The following is a 6,033-nucleotide window of genomic DNA, read 5'->3' as shown; positions in this document are numbered from 1 at the left end:
AATGCCGCTAAGTCACTGTCTTTTGTTCTTAAAAGAGGAAAAACCTTTGAAGAGGACTTAATTCAATTTTTCCCTGCAGAGGATTCTTTCAGATACAGGATTGTCTGGATAAGAAAAACCCCATTCCTACATAATTCAAAAAGACATAAAGGAGGTGTTGCCACAGATTCCCTCGGGGACTTGTTCCCATGTCTGAGTGCATTGGGACTAGCGCTTTCCTGCTATACCAGGGCTAGGCTTCCCCATGCTTTTGAGCTGATTGTTTCCCTGCTGGACCTGTACGTCGAGGAAAGATTGCACAACTTATCTATATCCCTCCATATAGCGGGGAGGGATAGGGATAAGCCTCTGGAAACCAAAGAAATATTTACAGGCTATATAGCTGAGCCCTCGGTAGCACGGTCAGAGCCTGCGCTTCTTCCTCTGCTGCGTCCCCAGGGACTGCAGACATCCGGTGGAGGAGAAGGATAGAAGCAAATAGGATCAAGAAGTGCTGGTGAGGTCCAGACTGGCCAGATTTGGAAGCTGTTTCCTCTGTTTTCCAGCTCGGCAGAGGTCTAAGCCCACCCCGCCAGGACAACCATCTGCTGTCAACCAGTCCCCAAAGCCCCATTGGACAGATCTTGCCACGGAGAGGGCACTGTGACCACGCGAGCAGATAGCACATAGAGAAGCTTCCAGACAGGGTAATTAGGAATAATTTACCCCTCAAAATAAAAAAAAACAAAACAACCAAATAAAATAAACAAACTGAGCAAAACTCTCTATGTGCCTAGTGCCTTCTTTTGACAGAAGAAATAGGAGTAATTTTAAAGGCTGTAGCATGTAGAGACCTTCTGTTGGACTTTCAGATGGCAGTGAGAACCGGTTCTTAACAAGGGGAGAAACTGCATGCTGCTGCCTAACGTAGGTCTGATCCTGGGACAGGCAGCTCCAAGTCAGCAACATTTCATGACCACAATTGGATTTCCATGTTGTTGGCTTTTTCCAGACAGAAGAGAGGAGGAGCTAACAAATAGCTCACCTTAGCAAGCATTTAACAAAAAATAGTCCTACATAGTTACAAAGCTATGATAAATACTGTGTGGTTATTTGCTTTGGCAGGGTCTGTGTTTAGGAGCAGGAGAATGCATGAGGAAACACACAACCCAGTGTCATGGACATCTTTAAAGTTTCCACAGCTCCGTTTTAGTAAATGCACTTTGTTAAATTAAGTGATTTCTTTCTGAGCCGAGATTATTTAAAAAAAAGAAAGTCTACTGAGGCCTCTGTTATGCAATAAATGAAAAAGACAACCTGTCTAGACGTGGGTAGTATCTATTCATGTCATAGAATCATAGAATGGTTTAGGTTGGAAAGGACCTTGAAGATCATCTAGTTCCAACCCCCCTGCCATGGGCAGGGACACTTCCCACTAGACCAGGTTGCCCAAGGCCTCGTCCAGCATGGCCTGGAACACCTCCAGGGATGGGGCCAGAACAATTTCTCTGGGCAACCTGTTCCAGTGCCTTACCACCCTTAAAGTGAAAAACTTCTTCCTAATATTTAATCTAAACCTACCTCATCCAGTTTAAGGGAAAGGGCCTCCCACTGCCTTTTGTGATATTTTAGTTCGGATTGCCCACTGCAGGGATGGGCGGTTTGGTGTCCTGACTTCTCCGTGACTCATCCTGCATCTGCAAGCGAAAGCAAAAGGCTGGAGGTCAGTCTCTGCAGAGGTCCTCGGAGGCAATGGTGGTTAGGAACATGCTGCTGGCTTTTCTTCAGGTTGCATTGGAAACTTGCCGGCTTCTCCAAGTGTCTCTCACCTCCCTGGTCCCTCTGTTTTGGTGATGGCAGGAGATGAACCAGCACCTCTTTCTCCCACAGAGCATCTGTAGGCCTTTTCTCTCTGCCAGTGGAAATGCCTCATTTTGTATTTTTTTCTTTTTTTTTTTTTTGTTTGTCTCATAGGCCATTATCTATTGTTTTAGGCCTTTTGAGAGCCTTGTCTCTCTCAAAAAGCATGCCAAGAATATTTGACATTTTAGACCTTTGAGGATTTTCTTAACATACTTAAAAATGGAAACCTCACTTGTTTCATATCATCACAGGTTGCAGGAACCAAATTGAGTAACTGGGATACTATACTGCTAAGGCAGAACAGAGTGTTTCCTTGTATCCTATGAAATACATATGCCATAAGAGAATAGAAGTGATGCCATGAAACAATAATATTGTGCATTTAATATTTTTTCTAAATTTTCATTATTAAAATTACATATTTGAAGTGAAATGTTGCAAGTCAAAGATAATCACATCTAGATTGTCATTCAAGTATCTTTCTCCCTAAAGAAGAAAATCTTATACTTGATTCAGAATCATCACTGTTACCAGGCAGATGTTCTCTCTCAAATATGTGAAGTAGAAAGGATGGAAAATAACCTGACAGTTTTACTCTAATAAATTAAATATTAAGACAGCCTCTATGGCTTTGCCAGTCATTCTGTTTACACATGAGCAATATGCATGACGTTTCTATAAGGTAAGAAACAAATGCATTAAAGCTAAGGCAAAACTACACCTCTTCAGGCTCTTTTCAAACCAAATGTTGCTTGTTTTATAAAGTTACTTGTATTTCTGGGACCTCTTGCAGAAGGAGGAAGGAGGAAAAAACCCACGTCCGTCGGGGCGTTTACAAGAGCTATAGCATAGCAAGGGGAAGTTTCTGAAGGAAGAGCCGGATATCTGTACTGAAGCGGATTACAGCTGCACCACCAAATCAGATGGAAGGAACTGAGGCCAAGTATACATAAATGTACGAAAACAAACACCATGGAGAAGAGGAAAGAGTTAAAGTGGCTTTAAATCTTCCAAGATGGAAATGCACTTCATGTCAGTGAATTAATGTTAGTTGGTAGTTGTAATTTTTGAAGACATTAATATCTTTGCCAAGAGAGCACACTAAGGAAATAGATCCACAGATGCAGGAAATTAAGGTTGTGGTTCATTTTAATTTTAAAGCCGATTCTTTGAATTTTCTCATTCAATGCTGTCTTCCTTTAATTTTAGCGACTGTGTTTATTCCCTTTCTGAATACCACCCTTACAAGACGATGGCGTTGGGACTGTCTGTTTATGCACCTGTGTCCCATACTACCCTGAACTACAGGATTCTGTGCTCTACTTTTACAGTTGAAGAACTTTAAGACAGTAATTTCATTTAGAAATACTGTTCTTCCTCGTAAGTTTTAAATGTTGTGTGTTCCAAGTGGCTGATAAAGGAGCTGCCCATGAAAACCAGAGGAGATATTTACCTGCACTTAGAAGATCTTTCTTTATCTTATTCTTCACATTCAAAAACACTCTGCTAATATTTTGAGTCCTGTTTCTACTGTCACCGGGATTGCTGATAAAATGGTCATATTTAGAATAATTAAGCTCTTTAACATGCATTGAGGTATGGAGAAGCTGTCACATGGTCCACTGTCAAAAAGTGATTTGCAGGAAGACAAAACAAGGGAACCCAGCACATCCAGGTCTGACCAACGTACCATACATTTCCTTCTAAATCCATTTAGAAAACTCGCTGGATGGATTTTTTTGCAATGAATCAGTGCAGTTTTATCAGCTCCAGAATAAAGGCAGTCTAGTTCCCTATGGATTTAGGTTTTGTATTTTTGCTTCCACTAAGTGTTCCATAATTGGAGCATTTGTAAGCTGTCCCTCTTCTGTGTATTGCCTATTGTCCAATGATGAGCAATTTCATGGTGCAGTCTTTGCCACTCAGCTGTCCAGCTATCTATTTCATGAAACGTACTGAAAACTTAACATCATTGAGTCCTCTTCCCTCTCTAGATTGAGGCTGAAATTGGCCAGTAAGATCAGAAACTATGACAAGAAGAGGAGAGGAAAATAATCTATATAATCCCTGCTTTCTTAGGAAATTAAGATTTTTTTAAAAAAAAACCCAACATGAAATGTGAGCTTGAGAATCATTCCTCATCACAAAGTCCACACAAAGGCTGTGTATGCTCAAGCTCAGAGGACACATCCCTTGCTTGTCATCTGGAACTGAACAGCCCAGCGTGCGTGACCAGCTAGTTACAAAAATGTGCTCTCAGATGTTTACCCAATGTGCCAATTAATTTGTGGGCTTGACTCAGCTCTAAAACTAATGCATTTCCTTTCTTTGGGAAGTACAAGAAATACCAGAGTGATAATACTATTGACTTTAAGGCGTTGACCAAGTTATCCTATAGCTATGACCAGTGGTAGGACAAAAAACACGAGGAGAACATTCTAAACAGAAAACAGTAAGAGTTCCCAAGCAAAACCACAGCTAAGATGGGCTAGACAGTCTTGGTGTATTCACATTATTTGCTATAAATCTCATTCACTCAGTGCTGAGACATCAGTTGAAGAAATGCAGTTCAGAATGGCATCGGCATCAACCCGATCCTTGGCAGCAGGAGCATGGGAAGTAGGTGGGTGGGTGGAGAGCCCACACAGAGGGAGGGGATCCAGGTGTTACAGCTCTTTCGAGCTAACACTTGGCCAACAGGTTATCAATTAAAGAATATTGCAGGAGAAAACAGAAGAAAATGTTATCTATGCTTAAAAAGTCAGTTTATAATCCCATGAAAATGAAGCTGGAATAAAAGGAAGAAAATCATGGGGTTTTCTTCAAGTATACATAAAGTAACTACTCTGAACTTAGGGGTAGTCAAAGAATTGTGTGAAGGCCAGAATTCCTGCATGAAGCTGCTTAAAGACATAAAAGCATGTTTTACTTCATGAGCTCTTCCACACTGATCACTAAATTCTAAAGAAAGATTTATTTACATAGTTCAGTCACTCCTTGATGAGTCACTATGCTATTTCAACCCTTTTCTGTAGATATTTAACAGTCAGATGGTATCATGCTAAAGAGGATTCCCCAGTCTAACAACTCCATCTTGTCGTGTGTATTTTTAAATGTTTATAAATGGATACTCCAGTGTTTGGAGTACAGGATATTTCCCTAGCTGACTGGTCAGAAGCTGGTCTGATCCAGTAGCAACCAGCAGCCATTGCTGGCCTACAATTATTCGTTGGTGACATATGTGAATTCATTTGATGGGGTCAACAGAAGTAGCTCGCACCAGGCAGAAGGCCAAGTCACAAAAGCGTCATATTTTGTACTAATCGGGTACCTTATTGCTGTCTGCGGTCCAGGCTGGCAAACCCCTTGTGCACAGAATTCTCATTAACTTTAAACTTAGCTCCTTAAAGAGCGTAGCAAGGACTGGCAGTGGTAAACATGACACCAAAAATAAATGGGAACAGAACCTGCGCTGCCCAGATAAATTGTTCCATTACATGGAAGTTCAAGCCTTTTGGTGCTAAATTATCAGAGGGTTCTATCTGCTCAGCCCCCTTTTGATGCTAAATTAATACTGCCTTTGGGAGCATTAATTAATTCAAACTCACGTGGTTCCAAGCCCTGAACTCTGCCAGCAATTTTTCCCATCCATTTAATAGATTAAAATATTACCTGGAAGTCCAAGTGCAATGCCCAAAAAAATAAAGACATCTCTTTAAAATTAGCTGTCAACCAGAGGAAAACTTTCCTTCTTTGCGGGACACTGGGAAGAGTCAATGTCTGCATGTTCCCTACGAGGGTGGTTAAACCCCCAGAGCTCGCTTTTTCCACAGTTCCTATTTCCCACTTCCCTGCAGTCAGCCAGCGCCCTCATACCTGCCCTAGTACCTGTGTCTCTTTCCAAGAACACAATCGTTTACTACAGGAATGGTTTGATTATCACAGGTAGAAAATAGAGAGCAATAGACACGGAAGGGTAAAAAAACCCTGCCCTGCTATAGATATAAGGACTCTGCCTTTTGTGTAAATGAGTTAGGAGTTAGTGATTAGGGGAGATACTACAGAACACAACATGTAAAGGATAAGTAGGTGACATACTTTTCCAAAGGCTTTTATCATTGCTGTTAGAGGGGAATGCACTGGACCGTGATGGTGTATTTGGTGCACATCCCTCTTCTCAACAGGCTTCTA

The sequence above is a fragment of the Charadrius vociferus genome, unplaced genomic scaffold, assembly GCF_000708025.1.
Source record: "Charadrius vociferus isolate BGI_N301 unplaced genomic scaffold, ASM70802v2 scaffold315, whole genome shotgun sequence".
NCBI classification, from domain to species: Eukaryota; Metazoa; Chordata; class Aves; order Charadriiformes; family Charadriidae; genus Charadrius; species Charadrius vociferus.
This window is presented reverse-complemented; position numbering follows the sequence as displayed.